At 36.0% G+C, this 22,807-nt stretch overlaps 1 long non-coding RNA gene across 1 annotated transcript; it reads left to right on the top strand.

Annotated features, from left to right (window-relative positions):
- The first annotated feature begins 3,107 nt into the window (after nt 1-3,107).
- LOC149795939 (uncharacterized) lies at nt 3,108-22,655 on the top strand. Its single transcript, XR_016422045.1, has 4 exons — nt 3,108-3,241; nt 3,446-3,479; nt 21,940-22,052; nt 22,606-22,655. It is a non-coding gene; the product is annotated as an uncharacterized LOC149795939 (long non-coding RNA).
- Nucleotides 22,656-22,807: the final 152 nt, after the last annotated feature.

Genomic DNA, 22,807 nt, shown 5'->3' with positions numbered 1-22,807 from the left:
GTAGCTAAACATTGGTATTGATATTCACACAATCCCTAGGTAGCACATCATGTGTATTTATATGCCCTCAAGCCTTAGATAGCACAGCGTTGGTAATTATACGGACACATGTCATAGGTAGCATATTATTGGCAATTATGAGCACATATACCTGGGTATCACAACATTTGTATTTATATTCACACATGCATTGGTAGCACAGCATTTGTATTTATATGCTCACAGGCCCTTCGTAGCACAGCGTTTATATGTATAGACACACAGGCTCTAGGAAGCACAATATTGGTATTTACAAACAAACAGGCCAAGGGCGCACAACATTTGTATTTATATGCACGTAGGCCCTCTGCAGCACAACATTATTTTTAATCACATATTCGTAGATAGCACATCATTTGTATCTATATGGACACAGGCCCTATGTAACACAGAAACAATATTTATATGGATACAGGCCTTTGGTAACACAGTATTTGCATTGATATAAACCTTGGACCAAGGCAGCACAGCATTGGCATTGCTATATACACAGGCCCTATGTAGCATATCATTGATATGTATACGCACACAGGCAATATATACCACAGCATTTTTATGTATATACACATAGTCCCTATGGAACATGACATTTATATATGTATACACACAAGCCCTTGGAAGCAAACCATTATTATTTATATGCACACAGGCCTAGGAAGCATGCAAGTTGTATTTATATATGTACACACGAAATAGGTAGCACATCATTTGTATTTATATGCAAAAAGGTCCTAGATTGCATAACATTTGTATTTATATAAACATAGTCTTTTAGTAACAATTCATATATGTTTATACACACACAGGAAGGAGGAAGCACAGTAGTGGTAATTATTTACACACAGGCATAGGTAGCATAGCATTGGTATTTATATACACACAGGCACTAGGTATCACATCATTTCTATTAATATTGACACACGCCATAGGAAGCACAGCATTTGCATTTATACGGACAAAGGTTCTAGGTAGCAGCCTATTTGCATTTATGTACACATAGGATATAGGTAGCACATCATTGGTATTTATATACACACACTTGCCATATGTAGCACAACATTTGGATTTATATGGTCACAGGCCCTAGGTAATAAAACATTGGTGTTTGTATGCACCCATGCCCTAAGTATGACAGTATTTGTATTTATATTCACACAGTCCCCAGTTAGCACATCATTGGAATGGTATATTTACTAAGTATCTTAGGTAGCACAGCATTGGCATTTATATTCACACATGCCCTAGGTAACACAACATTGGTACTTATTTACACACAGTCCTTAAGTAGCACAGCATTATTATTTGTATACACAAAGGCCCATGGAAACACGGTATTTGTATTTATATGCACACACGCCATAGGTAGCACATCATTTGTATGTATAGGCACATAGGGTCTAGGTTTCACAGCATTTATATTATATACTCATACTCATATATATGAACACAGGCCCAAACACATAATTGGTATTTATATTCACCAAGTCCATAGGTAGCACATCATTGGTATTTATATTCACCAAGTCCATAGGTAGCACATCATTGGTATTTATATTCACCCAGTCCATAGGTAGCACATCATTGGTATTTATATTCACCCAGTCCATAGGTAGCACATCACTGGTATTTATATTCACCCAGTCCATAGGTAGCACATCATTGGTATTTATATTCACCCAGTCCATAGGTAGCACATCATTGGTATTTATATTCACCAAGTCCATAGGTAGCACATAATTGGTATTTATATGCACACAGGCCCTTGGTAGCACATCATTGATATTTACATGATCACAAGCCGTAGGTAGCAAAACTTTGTATTTATTTTCACACAGTCCCTAGGTAGCACAACATTTGTATTTGTATGCACCAAGTTCCTGCATAGCACATCTTTGGTATTAATATGCACATTGGCCTGGGTATCACATCATTTGTATTTATATGCACACATGCCCTATGTAGCACATCATTTATATGTATATACACACAGACACATGGAAGCACATCACTGGTATTCATATACCACATTCCCTTGGTTGCACAGCATTGTATTCATACGCACACATGCCCTAGTTGAATAGTATTTATATTTAGATACGCGCAGGCCCTTGGAAGCAATGCATTGGTATTTGCATACACACATGCGCAAGGAAGCACATAATTGGTATGTATATGCAAACAGGCCCTACTAAGCACAACATTAGTATTTATGTACACATAGTTCGTTTGTAACACTGCATATACATGTATATAAAAACCATTGGTATGTATATGCAAACAGGCCCTACTAAGCACAGCATTAGTATTTATATACACATAGTCCGTTTGTAACACTGCATATACATGTATATAAACACCATTGGTATGTATATGCACACAGTCTCTTGTTGCGCCAAACATTGCATTTATATACACATAGGCCCTAAGTAACACAGCACTTGTATTTATATGCACAATGGTCCTAGGTAGCACATCATTTACATTTGTATACACATAGGCCATATGTATCACAGCATTTGTATTTATATACGCATCGAAAAATTTCCTAATTCGGACTAAGAAAGGACGTTGGTGTCGCTTTTGTTGTGAAATAAGCGTACATAAGATCTATGTGAGTTCTAAAATTATGTCATGGATGCTTACATTAGTAGGTATGAGAAAGCTGCATACAGTTTCATTAGAAGGACCATTGTTTACTGAGGCATTTCAATTTGTGGTTTCTAGCAGGCATGCCATCTGCACACACTGGTACATTGAAACAAGCCTAATTCACAATATCCAATTATAATACGTTTACATTTTGGTCATCATTTGAGACTAAAGTCAATGAACCATAATCATGTATCATATTCCCTAAAGACCAGTTTGTTAAAATGTTAGAACCAAATCAACAAATGTATGTTATATGTGAAGGTGATGTGCATACAATTTCTTCTTCTGGTCTGTAAGTTCGGCTAATTAAACGATTATCTGCTTAAATATTATTCACAATGTCATCTTAAAAATTAAATTATAAATCTGACTCATCTCTATGTGCTTTTCGAATCGCTTTGTTTCCACGTGTGTAATCAATCTAATATTTGCGTCTCTTTCTTTGTTAGATACGAAGGACTTAGATTGGTTCCAACAGGTATGGTCAACGAAATGGCTGCAGAGTATGACAGTATACGGGAGGATGAAAATCCATATATTGAAATGCACGGTACGCCAATAAATTAATTGTTTGTACACTAAAGTGACACAATTATTTTAGACGATACTAATTTCTGATTTGAAGGTGCTATTAAGTTAGAATTCGTGTCAAAACTGTATATAAAAATATAGAAGATTCTTCACCAATATAAAGATGCACTTATTTATTTCCATGTAGGCGACATTTTAATTTTTTGTATTGCTATACTTTCAGACCACTCTGCCGAGAATAACGAAATTAATCTGAGGTAACAAAACTAGTTATACGTCATAAACGAATAATAGATTGACGACCTGAAAGAATAATATATAAAACACTGCTTAGTATCACTATATAGAAAAGAAAATAATAAGAAAGAAAGATAAGATAATCGGCATATATATATATATATATATATATATATATATATATATATATATATATATATATATACTTCTTTGTAAATGAAAAAAGAGAGGTAAAACTACAAAATCTACGCTACAATTCATGAAAGCTTTATCTATATACGGTACCAGTTAGAACGGAGCAAAAAGGTCTTTGAAGAAATCAAATCTACACAGGTAAACACAATAGAAAGTGATGCGATAAGCTGGGCAAAAGTCGCTTGATCGGATGAGAATATTTAATTTTTACTGTGTACTTGACGTTGTAACTGAAAGGTAATAAGTTTTTATGTAATAAGCAGGTTGTTTACTTGCCCTCGTGTTTAAGACCAAGCTTTGATGATGACCTTGGCAGCAGAAGGGGGTCAATCGACCCACCAAAAAAGTGGCGACGACTGGGGAGGAGTGCAATTAATGCTCCACTTTAGAATCTGAGGCTACAAAATGCTAATTTTAGCCAAGCAATTTTGACTTATTAATTATCCGAAGACATATCCGAAGCTTGTATGTAGTTGGTTGGTTCCTATCAGTGAAGGGGCAGTGGGAACTGACCCCCAAAACGGCTTCGATCATGAAGAGGGGAAGACATTTCTACCTGCGAAAAATGCACAGCCAGACACGTGACTTGGGGATGTCTAAATTGTGAGTCGAATTGGAATTCCGGCAATTCAATGTAAATGAAAAAAGTTACGTTACATTACAAAACATAAGGAAATGTTATTTTCTGATTTAACAACTTTGAATGACCTGAATAAGTTATATCTGCACTGAAGTGGGATGACTAAGATACATTTTGCAGCAGATAAGAATTGTGTGATTACTTGTCTGATTATTGGAATTCGGTGCAACGTAAACATTCCTTAGCCCGAAATATTTAGCTCATTATTAGAAGCAAAAGACATGGAATGAACTGTTAGGGAGTTTTCATGATGCCGTGATTCACTAGTAGTGAATTCATGTCCAAACCGAATGAATGTCCTTTGATTACCATAGTCCCTATTATAATCTAGTGGTGCACATTGGTGGTGTGACTGCAGTGGCAGTATTTGCGGCAGAAAACTGGTAAATTACACAGAATAATAAATATAAAAGGACTCAGCAGATACCCTTTATGTTGCATTGTGGCAAATTTGATGTAGTTCTGGCGAAATGTGGCTGGAAACCATAGTTTTACTGGCCTCAGGTGGCGCAATTAAAATAGTTCCCTGTGTTAAGGGATGTTTGTATAGTTTCTACGGCGTGAACTGCTGACGGTAAGGAAACCTAACACATTTGTGCGGATGATAGATATTTGGCAAGTTGTGAGATCTGTGGTCTTGCATTGATTAGCGTAAAATTTATGCCTAGAACGGACACGTCGGGCTTTCTAATTTACATCTGAAATTGAATGGAAGTCTTTGGAAATTTGGAGTAAACTTATGATTTCTAGCGGGAATCGCGCCAGGGTCTAACACCGCTCGGTCAAGTAAAAACACCTGGATTGTAAAAAAAAGAAGACTACAATAATACTAATAATATCCAAGAGTTATTTCCACATGGAGTTGTTGATTTGATCTTCAGCTACCTGCAAGTATTCTTTTCCGTTGCCATAATTATGGCATATTATTTTGTCTAATTGGAAGAAAGTCATATTGCGGCAAGCGGCTGAGAGAAAGGTATTCTAGTCTAACCGGGATAAAACAAGCTTTCCCAATATCAAAAATCGCACTTAATGCATTTACGAAACGAGATAAAATCATTATCAAAGATCGAACCCGAGAAAGCAGGGACAAATGTTTGTAACAAGAATAAAAATGACTATCTGTACACAATGCACCATTATATTTGACTTCCACAGATTTCCACGTGAAAAAAAATGTTCACATTTGAGCTGCTATTACACGAATTTATCAGAATGACCAAACTTGAATTTCATCAAGATGGTGCGTCTCATGTTTCTTCTTCTACATTTAGGATAGACGGCGATTGTGTTTTAGTTGTCTTCACCATGAACGACAAACGAGCAGCGACTATTATTAATAATCTTGTGGAGGACAGAAAGTACCTATTTGGAATAAAATTTATTGTCAATATGTTAGCCAAGATGGTCCAACTTGAATTATTAGTGATAAACCCGACCATGTTAAGGAATGATGTCGTCTAAATAAATTAAACTTCTAAACCAGGCACGTTTACCGGAATAGACAAACCATTTTACAATGACACGTATCCAGTATCCGCCGTTGTTTAGGCACTACACCGTTTAAACGATCTTGGGCTCCAATAGTGCTGCTACGTTATTTGTTAGATAGTGGTTACATCTTAACGTCATTGTTTGCAACTTCCTCGATAATATCGTACAGGCCACACAATCTGTCTGGCTTCATGGTGATACTAAACATATTTGCAGAAACGATGCTAGTTGCGATAATTGGAGAATAAAGAGTGAACAAATACGTAATTATTCTGAATCTGCCTATGACAAACCAGTAGGCGCCTATTACTTAAACGATACATTATCAGAACCATCATCGTCACCATCAGTGAATGATCCAATCGAGTGACATAGCACGGTCTATCTTAATGGTCCATGTTGTTCTATTAGAACAACAAGAGCAGTAAATTTGTTTAGCAACTCTTACATTGTGTTGACGACAACTTAGCGTATTGCCCGAGTGATGAAACAGCGGGGAGTTCGGTCACGTATCACAGCTTCTTACAATGGCGTTGCAACGCGTGGACCCCACCCAGATGGGTGAAAAATATATTCCTAAAATCACCATCTGGGACGAAATATGCACCATATCGAAAGATGTTTAAAAAATGGCTGTCGACGATAAACACGGCAATTATCGTGTACCGCAATTAGGGAGAGCCTCTGCCGCTTACAGTAGAATCGTCGTATGAATGGTTAAAAAATTACGTTAGCCACTACGAAAAAATAGTATATGACCATCGATCGCGTGATTATAAATTACGACAGTTGAAATCGCAAGTCAGATTACAGCTGGAAAAAAAAATCGTTATAAAATACTGCGTACCGTAAGTCCAGAGACACGCATGTCTGATTTCTGGAAGTCATGGCAACCTAATAATTGGATAGTCGCATCCAAGAAAATTGTACGTGATTCACTTCATTGTAAAATCATTTGAGCTTCACAAAGAAAAAAAATTCCAATGCTGCTGGTTCCATTATGTTATAGCCCTGTATATACCCGTTGACAAAATATACACGTTGACATTCATATAGCGGATACACAACAAAAACTGGTTCTTAATGATATCGGCGAGATTCAAGTAGATTCTGTACATATGTCGCTAAACCCATCATGGTGGACTCTACGATATGCGATAACAATTCATTCGTCGCAGAGGTCAACAATCTCAGATACCAATATTTGGATTGCAGATGATCGCATTGATTTGTCAAATTTATTTTATCTGGCTTTACGGCTAGTCACAAAATGTATCAGCTGCGAAGAAATGTCTGCGTTACGGAGTTGCCAACAACAACACTTGTTATATCAATTACGCAAACAACCACCGCGGTTAAGAAAAATAGCGAGAAGACACAAAAAAGCAGTGTCAGCTTGATCTTGATGTTGAATTTATGATGCCGCTAGAACAGCGACAAAATAATCACAATAATGCTATGGCAATATTTTCCTAACAACGTAAAATTTACCGTGGAAAGAATCAATAGCAGTCTCGGCCACACACGCGAAAATGTCGCTCTGACGTGTCTTGAATGTAACAGACGTAGGGCGCTGGCTTCCTTTGGTAGCGCCAATCCATCCTGGTGGTAATTGTGTATTTTCAGGAATTACCTATAATTGCCTGTAATTGTTCACGGACAAATCTACGTTGAGGTGCTGTTGAATCTAGTATATGGATTACATGCTGGACATTAGATCTTACCACGCTGGAAATTTTATGTGTGATTACACTCCAGATGGGATCAGTTGCTCTTTTCGCATAGCCCTAAAGTTCACCAGGTTTAAATAAATACCTGACTGTCACGTTGCTGCCCAGCACTGGTCTCTGGGTTGTAAATTACCTGCTTAATCGGGATGTGTTGCTTCGCGACTGCATCGACGGGTTTTATAGCAATTCGAGTTGTGCCTTTGTTGTCCTTGGTCAGTACTTCCTGATGGTATTGATGTCCAAACAATCGCTATGCAATTGTTCGATGAAATCGCTCAACGATTACCTGTTAGGCGGTGTGTTCACGTCTGATTTTAACGTTATGTTGTTTCATCAGCTTTGTTACTGCCCTGAGAATTGTTTAGCCCTGATTAACCTGTAGCAACTGTGACCAGTGCAGGCAGTCACTCTGGCAGTCTCTCTGGTAAATGCGCTCGAACACGACTGAAACTTCAGTTCTGTTTTAATCGACAGCTGTTGTTCTTCTTTGTATCCACTTGCAACATTGGCGATCGTCAGCACGTATTTGTATGTGCACCGTCTATGTGATGTGCCAAGGACATCATGTCAGAAAACATGATAGCTGCCTGATGAACTTCCTTGTTAGTGCTGACACCATATTGTCCATTGTTTCGGGACGTGGTACATCAATTTCCCATTCTGCCTGTCATGACAACCAATCAGCTGCAAGAGCACGTGGGACACCTGCTGAATCAGCGAGTATTCTAATCCCTGCTGTACCTTTCCAATATCCTCTTGGACTATAATACATTATGTAATTATTGGACAATTCATTGACCCGCACCTACCTCTAGTTTACCACGCATCGCCGATCTTAGCGAATGATTCTCGTATGCTTTTATTATTTATCGACTTCAAGTTGTGAATCAACTTGACGTCTGGGACATTTCTTCGCTGCAGATCTTTGTTTTTATAAGCAGCATCATGAGCATGACACACTTGATCAATCTTATTTACAAGAAATGTATCTGGTTTTCGTTGAATTGTTTCGTCAAGTCTAATGACAAGTCGGGTTCCAGGACCACTATAATTATATCCCGGACGATGTTGTTCCCTGGGTACTTCGTCCTTGGCGTTCCTGGTAATTTTCCAAGAGTCGAAGCGATGTCACCGCCATGGATCGCACAGCGATCCGATGCCACAAACTTATATTTGTATACGTATCTCACACACTTACCTTAAAGCGCACGTGTGTTATGTTTCAACGTGCTTGTGATTTATCCGGTTGTATCCGGTACCGTCTTGCATCGAACGCATTATAAGCTCATGACTATAAAAAATAATATACTTGTACATTAGGAAAGTGATTGACTTTTCGACGCAGGTCAAGCATGATCTATTGTTACCAAATTACATTCGAGCTGTTATAATTGGTCGGTCTTGGTCGGTCTTGGTCTGGTAAACCTCAGTTATTTCTCAACCTGATATAGAGGTGACTCAAATGGGATAAACTTTATTTGGTAGCTCCGTCTGTGTATGACCAACCATGATATGATGTTCTTAACGAATTCAGTTATTGACAGCGGGTTTGAAAACAACGACGCTATTGAATTTATCACTGACATCGATAAAGCGACGTCCATTGCGTATTTAATGGGGATATAAACAATCTTTTGAATTATGATGATGGTACGCTTGTCAAACACAAATCCATCCAGAATATTTTCACGGCAAACATAAAAACAGAGATGTCATTTACGTTACATAGTGGTACACTCATATCCCCAAAGTGATCAGAGATATCTGTATGGTTCTGGTTATTTTTAAAGGTTTTTGACACACATACGCTTCAGCAAATTTTATCAGACCTGGTGTACCGGTGACATGGACATACATAAGTTTGAAAACGTTTCTGCACATGCTCTGAAAACCCTGCAATGATTCATCAGAATAAGTTTCCACAATCTAGCAAAACGCTATTGAATCTGACAAGATAAATGTATTATTAAAGAAATGTACAAACTGTATAATGAACCAGGACATTATTAAGGAGATTATCTCTGAGACCGAGCAGTTACAAAAAGATGGTCTTGCAGTTCAACTTGATGTTGAAAAAATCAACCTATGATTTACAGATGATAAAGCAGCAACGGGAACAGGTAATGTTATGAATCTAAGCTCATAAAATAACTAGCAGAAAAGAGTGAAGGACAACAAGCTTTGTAAAAGTTAACAAATATAATTTATTTCCTTAGAATACAAAGTGGAATTGAGAGAAAAGAACTTACGGTATTGCGGATTAAATCTCAAAATAAACCAAGAATTACAGCAATAAGTCGTAACAATTTGAAGTCCATAGTAAATCAAACAACTAAAGGGAATGATGTATCTGTGGTGGATTATAGAATGTTGATGTATGAACAGTCTTTTGTTCAATGACACTTTTATAATTCCAAGGTTGAATTTGCTATAAATTCCAGTGAATTTCTCTAAGAATTTTATCAGAGCACCTTTGTATTTACAGAGGAAATAATCACTTGAATTCAATAATTTGAGGAAAATGATTCCAGCCCGTACTAAATACTGGTCACAGCATATTATATACAACGTAAAAGTGCTTGATGTTAAAGCACGAAAGGCTTTGTCCTCACAATGACAATATTATATAGTTCTCTACTTGACCTCGGGTCACAGTTAGCTTTTCTAAAATAAAAAAATAGGTAATGGAAAATAACCTGATAGAATTATTTTGATTTTTACAGAATCATAACCAAAACCTGGATTACACTTAGGAACTTCCGAAGCATAGACCCTAATGAACGTGGTTCTTCTATTAATAATATTCCTGCTATTACGCAAATACATTATTTAGCTATGTAATAGTTGTTTACACACAGAAAGAAAACAGGCAGTCAGGTCAAGCAGAAATGAACTCAGTTTTGGACGAGGTCAAGTCCATCATACAGTGTTACATTACAAAAGCAGCTAATGAATTAAAAAAATGAACAAACAAACAATTAAATTGAATATACGTAACAGTAGATATACACTAGAGCCAGAATATATATATATATATATATATATATATATATATATATATATATATATATATATATATATATATATATATATATATATATAATTCAACTCTAAATGGACTATCATTGGCGGATTTACACGAAGAACATGAGATAACTAAATTTGTTCCACTGGTGAGCGCCATTAACAAAATGCGATCAGAGTTGTCTCGACAGTATGAAATTCAAGTAGCTATATGTGCTAAATGTGCTGAAAACAATCTTGTGTCCGAATCCGCCAAGGAGGAATATAAACGTCACTGGTACCCAGAAACATTAACGGCAAAATGTCTTGTGCTATTTTTGGTTATTAGTGATGGAATGCGCTATTTATTTTTGGCCTTTGAGGTTGGGCCTTTATGGTCTATCACGTACATTCAAACTGAAATTCCACATCTCGCGTGTTCAATACATTACCGTCTTGGTTGGTAAGACGAAAACGTATTCATGACAACGATGCATTACGACATTGTAAATAAACAGGATTAATGGGAACTGACACAATCTTTGACCCCGTCAAGGATTGTAATCTTAGACCCTGTCCCTTTTTATAGGTCATTAGACCGTGTCCTGCTGCTTTTATAGTTGCATACTGGCAGCTGTTCCAACATCACCGAGTGTAAATGTACCGCCGGTCTTTGCTGTATCACTGATCGCGTTCGTCAGCGATAATTTATTTGGGTCCTGCAGCGCCGTTAATTTCAGAGATATTTTTGCACCAATTTTTTTTTTTTTTAAATGCCGATTGCAGCTGTTTGTTCTGACCTGGTGTTATAGTAATAGTGACGCGATGATATGACTTTATAATATACAGAATGATCTAATTACATGTTTGGAAAACACTTGCATGTTTTCAACGGGCGCATAAATGACTTATTTGTCCTCAGTACCTTTAAGAACATTGTTTTGTCCGATTGTATAATAACTCACCCCCAAAGATACATATTTCAATATGTCAGCAGAATCTGAAGATGTTTGACAGTGGTATCACACAGCTGAATCTACCCAGATCATCAATTTGATATCGTCCTGCTGCAAATCCCAGGTTAGATTCTTGATTGCCGCCATTGACTACAGGGTTTATGTCGACGTCAGCATCGCCGCCTATGTGTGTTGGTCATCTTATGTCATGATGTGCATGGTTAGGATGGTCAGTTATATCCTTTGAGGACGTCATTGAATAACCAGCATACCTTGAATAATCATCGGAATATATTACAAGATCAAGTATCATCGTAGCAAAATTTATGTCGTTGTGACATACTTCGATTTGTCCATTATCAATCATATGTATAAATAACGCTATAATACCATCATTAAAAAATCCAAAGTTGTGATCTGCAGCGTATGGATTATTGTTATTTCACAAAAGTCTATGCTAAACTTTAAAATACCTAGATGCATCTTGGACTTTAGTTCGATTTGTCCATTTTGATTTGGATCTCTAGCTTCATGAAAATAATACTGATAATCACGCATAGACTCATCCATGAGAATTGGTGCATTCGGGATCAGATACAGACTTGATCATTTATATTGTATTCGTTGCTGTCTAAAACGATGTTCTTACACCGATCAATATCACCAACGACTATATGTCAGACGACAATCTGCTATTAGGTTTGCGATTATATTTTTTTCCATCTCGGCTGTCACTTGCTGACATCACTTCGATGTGGAGTAGTTTTACCAGCTGTGGATTTCGTCGTGCTAATCTGTCTTTGATCGCCGAGAATGCTTTACCAATAACATCACCAACAGCGCCAATACACTTATCACGGTCAATATTGACGACTTGCATGCCTAATTGTTATGCGATCTTGGTAGCTTTTGGGGCTATCGTTCTAAATAAAACTTGATTAAAATAGCCGAGTCCATCTCCATATATCGATTTATAAACTGGTAATCGTGGATGTATCACCATGACGTTTTCATGTCCAACTTGAGTGTTGTATATAATCGTCTAATTTTGTTATCGCAGATATAATTGTTCAGTCAATGTAGTAATCGTTGATAATTTCATCGGTATGTTCCCGATAAATGCTTCTGTCCATGACATCACCGGAAAGTCAACGCTGACAAATAGTAACTGCTTCATTGATGATTTCTTGAGAATTATTCCTTTCTCTTCTTCCATCAGTCAAAATTTCCAGTCGATCGACATCAGGATGGCTTTTGGACAAAGTTTATTTTGAATTACCAGCGATGTTTGCCTTTTACTGCTCCTTCAGTTTGTTTGCCTTGCGGATCTGGTTGTGGTTTCAGCGCACGGCTATGGCTCCTTATTTCGCCGTCATTTTTCAGATATAGTTTGAACACCTGATTTTCTCCTTTCTTTACCTACTTTTTCAAGTTGGCTCTAAATTTTTTTTCAATTTTTACCCCCATTTCCTGTTCTATTTTTGCTGCATATTCCTCTACTGTTCGGTTAAAGATTTCAATCTCTTTTTGTTCTTCGTTAGTTTCAATCCTCTGAATCTGATTATAAACGCTATATACGTCTCTAACCCAATCAATAATTCATAGATTGGTAACAAATTCGGGTTTTACATATTTTTCTTATTTATGCAATACAAACACGGCAATATTAAATAACTGCTTTGCATCCCTGGTGACTTTAATACCTTCTGTAGTAAATTTTTATATTATCTTGTTTTGACTTTTGATGGTGGTGGAGGGGGTTGAACTTGGCGTGGCGATTGAACATCAGGTGGTGGATAGGGTTGAACTTGGGGTGGTGGAGGGGGTGGAAGGCGGCCAGCAATATTATTAGATAATGTTTCAAGAGTTTTCTGTATAAACTCAGTTGCTGAAAAACAATTTTTGCTTGGTTCAACAACTGGTTCCAATCGCTGTTCTGTACCCTATGTAAATTACACATGAGCTATCTAACGTTGTTGTAAGTCCTGTTTTACATAATCACGAACTGGAATATATTTCTTCATTGCATTAAGTCTTTTTCTAGCTAATTTAGCTACATGAGTATCAACTATTATTATAAAACTACAACAGTGTTGTAGGGTACCCAGTGAATGGACCCCATAAACTGGCGATAAACTAAACTGGCCAGTGCTTACTGTCTATTCATGATGCATGAAAATCCAAAGGAAGGTATTTAAAAATAAACATTTGGCCAGGATGTGACCATTGACATTTTAAAAAAAAAATTTAGCCCCCAGTTTGCAAAATGGAGACTTGATAGGTGAGGGTCCCTTTCAAGGTCGATGCCATATTTTGTCAGTTGGTCCCTCTTTCATGGATAGTACCCAGGCTACGTACAAGCCTCGGATGGACCTTTGGATAATTAATAAGTCAACATTGCTTGGTTTAAGATAACATTTGTTAGCCTCACGTTCTAAAATGGATTATCGATTGTGGTCACTCTCAGTCGTCGCCATGTTTTGGGGGTTTGTCGTTATGGTACTACCTTAGAAGATTAAAGAAATGATTTTGTTTACAGTTTGAGGTCATTTTCTATTACGATCATATAGTTTATTTCCGAAAATATTATTGCGACAGATGGGGATGTATACAAGGCTGAATTCAAAAAGATTATTCATCCCAACTTTGAGTTACATCTCTAAAATCATTGGTAGTTGTGTTTAAATTAAATTTGATAGGAGTCATTTATTTGGAAATTATTGTCATTTGGACTAAATCATTGCTTTGGGACTAATGTAAATTTAATCAAAGACATTCAAGATTATGTCACTGTTATACATCATGATGTGGCACATTGGCTTATTCAAGGCTATAGGCACATCCGCACATTCACCACTCGATTTGGTTTGGATCACCACTGGAATATATTCAGAACAGTCTACATGTTTGGACTGATGATATAACTTTTAAGAATCGCGAATTAATTCACAATAAATTCTTTTTAATATTATCACATTGGATTGTCCGGAAATACATTGCCTGATGAAGTTTAATAAACGTTCTGGCTTTACGTTTTTGTAACTTAGTTTAAGACCACATAGTTATAACACTGTACACTGTGAGAGTAAAAAAACTGATATGAAGAATACAGTGTAGTTTCCTTAGATATATAGCTATATAATCGCTTTTGGTTGATTTAATTCCTTTTTTGTTCTAAAAGTATTACCGATATTCTTCGTATGTTTTTGGTAATCAAACACTATAATTTTCAGTATCCGCAAGTATTTTAGTTAACATTTCGTAAATTCTTGGTTCTTTTTATTATCGATATTTGTTTTAAACATTGATAATATGCTAGTTTTTTATTTATTAAATTATAGCAGTGTGGTTTAAATTTCCACATACAGAATGTATTGAGCTATTTCTCGTAACGAATGCATTAAGTTATTTCTCGTAATAAGGAAACTGCCAATTTTAAATGTAATTTTGATACAGATCAATTCTTTCACTTCATACTGTTATGTAATTTATGTATATTCTATTGATAAGGCATTAAAATATTATTTTCCTTAATAACCAGGTTATGGTAAATTATATTTTATCCCTGCAATAGTATATGTCTGCCAGTTAGTCCAAAAGACCCACATGTTGATATTTAAACTTTCTGTTTTAGACTGGAAAAGTGATAGTTATTGGATTTGCAAGTCGTAGTCACCATTTATCGAAATATGGCTTATGTATAAAGTCAATCCACTTCAATGTTTCTCTGCAATTTTAATAACTCTAATGTAAGCTTTAAATTGGTTACAATTCATTCCATCATGTTTAGCCATGCTCTCGATATTTACAGTTCAAGAACTTTGCTGATATTTTATCTAGACTTTTTACTAATACTAAAATAAGGCGGCACATCTGCCCTTTAGTACCTGGAAATGTTAATTCGCTGATTCATTCATTAAATATTTTAAATCGACGATTCATAACTTCTTTCCTATTTTCGCTATTTATAATACAGCCATGTTTGTCTGCAAAATGCTCGGGAATTATTAAATAAACATCTTTTACTAAATACATCACGCATACTAAAGAAGACTAAACTTTTACTTGTGTACTAAATTCTAAAATTTCTGGCAACTTTTTCCTCTTGTAGAAGGCTCTAAGTTAGTAATATATTGATAGCGGTTCTACATTTTGTATTAATACCTAGATTAAAGAATTCTAGCCTCGTTGACTTTGTGCATACAAACAAACTCATGAAAGTTGTCGAATTTACAATCTAGAATAGTAGCTTACAAAATAGCAATGATAACTTGTCAGTTATCTTAGATTGTTAACATGACTATTACAAATGCAAGTACAATGCACACGTACTAGTACAAACGTATGTACGGCCGTGTGTTACTCAGATACCGCGTGAGTATATTTACTATCCATTGTTATAACAGGACTAAAGCCGAATGGATTTTGGATCGAGTGAAAACAGCAAAGACAATATATTAGAATAATAGAGAGCTTATGTAATTTAAATATAAATATACGACAATCGAACACGTAGACCCTAGCAATGATTTACGTTTGCCCACTAAAAATTCAATAGACATAAGATTAAAAAACATGTGAAAAACCACTCGTCAATTGATATGAAACTACCACATGGTGTATGTATTTAACATAACACAGTACAAACAACGTTAATTTCCCGTTTTCTACCTTGTCTATGTATTTGTTAACGTAATGCGTAAGCATATTAGCTAGATATATTCAGTCATGTCAATCGTATTGTTTATTTCATATTTAATCTACTTATCTTCGTATGGACCTTTACACTGAACTGACAACTTGTTCGTACCAGTGGAAATAATAACTAACCCGTCTCCTACTACGGAATTTCTATTCCTCGCTCTGCAATTGTAGTTCTTGGAATACTTAAGCCACGATCTTTTAAATTCCTCATATGTCATCTGACAAGTGCTCTCAAACGTCTTGCGCAAGTCCAGCACGTACTGGTAAGTAGTTTTAACATCCTCGATGGTAACTTCGTTTGTCCATTGTTCGCGAAGGATTCGCATACGGCTTCGAATAATACTCCCTTAAAACAATTTTCAAAGGGCGAGAACCCCAATCTTTCTTGCGTTACTTCATGATACACAAACAGAACCACGTCCAATGAACGATCTAAGTCTTTCAGGGTATCACTGCAGTTCTCCAACAGACCATTGCACACAGAGTGGTATGGCGCAATAGTGAGATGCTTGATGGACAGCATGCAGTAAGCATACAGGGAGACACCTACACGAGCATTTGATTCTCTTTTACGAGACTTCACACCCGTACAACCATTGTCACGTAATACAGCGACATCTTGATCGTTCATATTACCTCTCGCTGCTGGTACCCAGTCTTTAGGGATAATATACGTAAACAAGTGATTGGATACCATAGTCGAAATCTATAGCGCTGGTGCACCTGCTACTATGAGTCTCTGGAGCCAAGACTAAGTTGTGTATATTACTCTTCCTATTAGGACACTTTGCCTGTATGCGACCTTCATCATTAAAGGCATAACACTGTTTGCCAATACGTCCTGTATCCTCGCCCGACCTACTTACCTGAGTCGATGGAAATAATTATCTAGGCGTCCGTCAACTAGACTGGTTTCCAGACTTATAAACGTTTGAAACCAAGTTCTGGATTCTACCATAAGCTAAGCAAAGTAATCAACGTGCTTAACAATGCCTTTGAATGTTTGCTAAGACTTTCTATTTCAAAATCTGATTCATTTCCCAACCAGCAGTACTTAACTATCTCTGAGCTAGAACGTTGTCAATTCTTCAAACGTTTTCAACACGTTCCTGAATTCAATCCATCGTTGGAATAAATTCGCTATTCTTGAGACACACTGGTCTAAGGTTTCTCCACTTTCTGGTATGCTTAACCTCAACATTTTACGAAACCCGTGTTCGGTCAGTTCATGACTTCTCTGTAGTGCTTCCTTCACAGAGTCCTAATCAAACACAACACATCTAGGAAGTCGCGAATATGCATCCAGAGCTTTACTTTTAATTAGCTACTGAGATGCAGACACAAATCGTCTGGTCTCCACTTACGATTATCGGCATATCGATGAAACCGATGGATATTTCTACCCATCTTATCTTTTTGATCTTGAAAAGGGTGTTTTGGGACTCTTTAATTTGTTAGAGCCAGTGTAATGTCATTTCTAGCGGGTAATAATTCAGCTTATTTATCATAATCGCTTTCCATATTTCTTTCTTCGGCCACTGTAATCTCCATTCAGGCCCACTTTTCTAATTCTATTCTCATTTCCTATGCTTTCACCACTAATTCCCTTACCTTTGTGCTTTCATTCTTCCTTGAATTGCTCTTTCTGGATATTTTTTATTAGATTTTCACCCTCGTATCCCAACTGTGTGACACAGTCAGTTAAGACCTTAAATTATGAAAGAAATAGCTAATAAGGCAGTCTAATCAAAACTGACCTTAATACAAATGGCATTGACGGAAGTAAAAGTAGCAATTATCAACTGTTTCTTCGTCATCGAGGCAAGTGAAACAAAATACAAAAGAATATTTAAAGACACATGCACGCAGAAAAGAAAAAAAAATGCACACCTATATGTATGTACGTCTTGAAGCAGGATATCAGTAATTCCCTCAATCTAAAAATCACACTTCCTGCACCATTTTAACACAACTGAGACCGAATGCAGTTGGGATTGAATGCATACACCGAAAACAAAATGTGAGAATGAAAGGAAGCTTATGCAATGAAAAAATAATATATAACCATAAATAAACACGTAGATTTTAATAATTATTAACTTTTGTCACTAACATTTCAATATACATAAGATTCATAAACATGCGAATAAAACAACCACTCGTCAAATGGTATAATGCAGCTATACTGAATAAATAAATCTACACAATTCATATCAGATATAAACACTATAAATGTGGTTCATTTAATTATGTAACATACAGTGACTATGGCTTTTTCAGCCACATGCTTGAAGGAAATAGGCGTGGTTCATATAAACATGCAAATCACATGCTTTATGGAAATAGGTGTGGTTCATATAACCATGCAAATCCGGAATTCATATCCATCAACGAAATTTCACTGTCACAAATTATGCTGCGTCATTGCCAGCTAATCTGCCAAACGGTCAGATACGCTGCGACATTCGACATATAAGCTGCCAAATTTTTATTTAAACGGTTATAACAATATCAACGCTGCCACACTACAGTCAGGCTACGACACCAGTTTAACAAGATAACCGGGTTGGGGTCGGTTTATAACGTAGAAACATCAAGGATGGTAACAAAAATATATGGTGTTTATTTATGAATGATTCAGTGGAAACGATTATGAACATTTCGTGCGTACGCATGATCCAAATGATGGACAATTAACATAACATACACGAACATGGTAGTGTAATGCAATAGAAGAAACGAAATTTAAACAATATACAGATTTACGATTCAACATGATTTCACACAATCAACTCAAACAACTTACGTAGACATTGACCACATTCACACAAATGACAATAAATTATATCTTTCAATGAAATATGATATGCTTTACGCAAGTAGTAACAATGTTGCGTTCCACACAAATAGTGAAATTTATGAAATATTATAAGTTTTACTCAAATAATAAAATGTTATCTCCGTCAGCAGAAAACTAGGCATAACATAACCCAAATTAGACAAGGCTAAAAGACACCTACAATCCAGTACATATGTGGATATACAGCAAATCACTCCGTCACTCTGCCAATACAACACTTGGCCACCAGTCAATCAACCATCAGTCAATCACTGTTCAGACAATCAATAAGCTGAAAATATATCCAAATCCGTTTACAACAAATGACACTAGCATGTATAATAACTCGTACAGGGATTATGGACTGTAAACTTGAGTTAATTCTTTCATACAAATGATGTTATCGGGACAACTATATAAAGCGATAAACAGGTGTAAAAGTAAATCTTTGTCTGATAAAAATCTTATAGTACTGAAAGACCCTTAATTAATTGCAACGTCATTGCAAATATAAATTTTTAAGTTAAATCACATAGAAGTAAATTAGGAAATAAACTATAACATTGCAATACACGAAACGATTCAGTTACCAAACATACAAAATCAACATGGTAGTACAATGCTTATATCCTATAATACCAATATGAATCTAATATATAATGCACATACCTCTACAGCTGGAGATCGTGAGTCGTTAAAATAGACTGCTCACTGAAAAGACTTCCTCGTACTGTGTCGTTTTGCCATACGGTGAGGTAATTTATACGCCAACTATGTAGCCATCCATCGTCTGTGCGCTTGAAGAATATTGGTTTCCCATCATAAGCACTTCTTCGTGCAGCTTAGGTTGAATCAAACTCATTGTTTCGAAATACTATGCGATATATAAATATCACCTTCGAGTAACATTGTACACAAAAAACGAAACCCGAGTACGCATATTTAATAAAACGTTAGATTTATACAATTCCCTGTCAATCATCAATATGGTGCCACACTACACAACTATGTCAGCCATATGGCTTCAACGTTGCCAGTCCTATCAGATATATGCTGCCAGCCTATCGGTTATGGTACCAGCGTTCACAGCCCTTCCATGTATAAATAGACAACATAAGTCATCACATTACACTGAACAAACGCTAAAAGTACCAAAGCTAAACATCTTTTAAATCATAACCATTAAATAGAAAAACACTAAACACAGAGACCCACGAATTGCACTCTACTATAATTTTTATACGTCAGTATGATGTTGCGCGTCTATTGCAGGCTGCTAAATATCCAATCGCGGCCATTTATGGTTTACCCAACGTGAAAGGATACAACACCGCTGAACGTTACCGTTGCAACATTTATCTCCATACCAATAACCCTTGAGAAAGAGTCGTCATGCAGCTTCATCCAGTTGGTGAATTTCAGTGGAATGATCCTGCGCACAACAATCTGCAAAAGGACGTCCAGGATCACAACATCCACGGCGACCACGAATACTTCTTTTAAGTGAATCTGAAATATTCCGAGTATATAAATGAGGCACACAATTTGTATCCGGTTAACCCGGAAGCGGTCTCGGTATCCCATTCTTGGTCGTACCCATACCCGCGCTCGATCATTGATGAGTCCCTTCCGTAAATACACAGAAGGCTCTAAACTAGTATCATATCATTGGACCAGACAACCATTTACTGTACGTGGGAAACCTGCACTGCAGTGGTACATGCGATTGGTTATGCGTGTCCTCAAGATCCATGAAGTGATTAGATTTCACCAATGCGACTGCATGACTTAGTATGTTAAGGTAAATGCAGACCTAACGCCCAAATATATTTCATATTTTGATTCAAAAGGGTTTGAAGAAAATACAAGAATTTGTTGATAATTTAACCCGAGTGGTCGGTCAATAGCCATGATTTTATTCGACTCCGTTTTGAAAGCATATGGGACCACCTGGTGACAATCATATAAATTATAAATTGATGAATCAAATTGCAATTTTTTGAATGTTTATATAGACAATGCTTTCTGTTTCTAAAATCGATAGAGATGCAAAATGAAACGTGAGGGTGTGCGAATACTATAGAAATTTTCAGCCTAGATTAATAACATAACTGCAAAATTGTTTTTATGCTACTCTTAATCGTACTATTATACCTACTTGCGGAGTTATAATAAGTTTCCTTTTTGTCATGCATAATATCTTTGTTGTACAACGTTTTGGCAAGATGTGTATTTACTTTTTAGTTTTAACTCCATGTTACTGTAATCTAAATTTCGAAAGTAAGTTTTTGTGCTTATGATATTTGCTTCCAAATTTTCTTTGTTATTTATCCAGCACTTGCATCGTAATATCTCAGATGTGCACTGATATTTTTGGGGAAATATCCTAAATGATTATGTTATAGTACAATGATACGGTACTTGAGAATGACATGAATATTTCTAAACATAAGGTTCAGTTTCTTTCACTTCTGTCCTTTCACACGTTTTTCATTGAAATCCTGCTCCAAAGCTGGCTACTTTAACAATTAATATTCAGTTTGTATAAACTTCTACCGACATTACTTGTACCTTTCATTTTGTGTACAAGATATGCAAAACAAACGTTTTGCAGTAATTGTGGAAATTATTTGTGTACAAACAAAACGCTCAGGCTGTAATTTTTCTCCATTTGTATGTCAGTTGTATACATTTGTATACTTATCCCTTTTATTGAGAGACTGTTTAATTTTTGTATCAGATAAATTTTAAAAATGATTTTTGTCAAACTTTTTGCTCTTAAATTTGGAAATAGTATTTGGTGTTAACTTTTTATATCTGAAATTATTTATTTGATATTAATGTGTGACTTATCAACTATGGGATCGGAAGTAAATTACTGTGTTTTTCTTTTTCTTTTATATCACACACAAAATATAGGCCTGAAGCTGGAAGACCGATTCCTCAATCTTCTGAGAACGATATCACTTGCAATGTGTATGATAGTCCAACAAGTAGCAATGCCGAGGTATATTCCTACGTTGAACCCCAAGGTGTGTCAGTCCTGCCTTTTAAATATAATTGTGCATTATTTATTTTCAAAAGCAATATTTTTTAGATATAGAGAGACATGGAAGTCATTATTTTGTACCCCACTTTCATATATATTGACAACATATGTACAACGTAATTTCCAAGTATACATTATATCAAATGCAGACTGATTTGCAACTTTTAAATAATCCGAATTTTCAATGAACTTGACCCGACTACTCATTTCACATTTTCACACTAACGTGCTGCTAACAACGAATCTGCTCGCTTCATATTTATTCATGGCAGGAAGCGTTTCTAATTTCAATGATGCAGTACAGATGTATAATTAAAAATTGTCTTTAAATTTCGATCAAAATCAGTCATACCTCTTATCTTTAGATCTATATTAGTTTTAAGCAAACTTAGAAGATCTGGTGCCATGAAAATAGCATATTTTCTAAAATCGCTTCTCTTTGCAGAAATAATAAATGAAAGCAACGAAAAGGCAGTTGCTAGGTTAGTACGATATTTGATCTTGTATTCAGCTCTTTAATTTTTTATATCATGCAGATAAAATGTACAGTCCTGATTTTGAAGGTAGCACAATAAATTATTTGTGAAGCAATATATTTGCTTGATAGGTGTTAGAAAAATAATGAGAGACACTTACAGATAGTTATGTAGTTCGTATCTACTACAGTGTACAACTTAAGTAAGTTTAATTAATTAAACGAATCAATACTTCTAAACCAACACAAATGTCACTGTCAGT

The sequence above is a fragment of the Sinohyriopsis cumingii genome, chromosome 7 (assembly GCF_028554795.1).
Source record: "Sinohyriopsis cumingii isolate HCF-2022 chromosome 7, ASM2855479v2, whole genome shotgun sequence".
NCBI lineage: Eukaryota > Metazoa > Mollusca > Bivalvia > Unionida > Unionidae > Sinohyriopsis > Sinohyriopsis cumingii.
The sequence above is the reverse complement of the archived record's forward strand: the minus strand, read 5'-3'. Positions and strand labels throughout refer to the sequence as shown.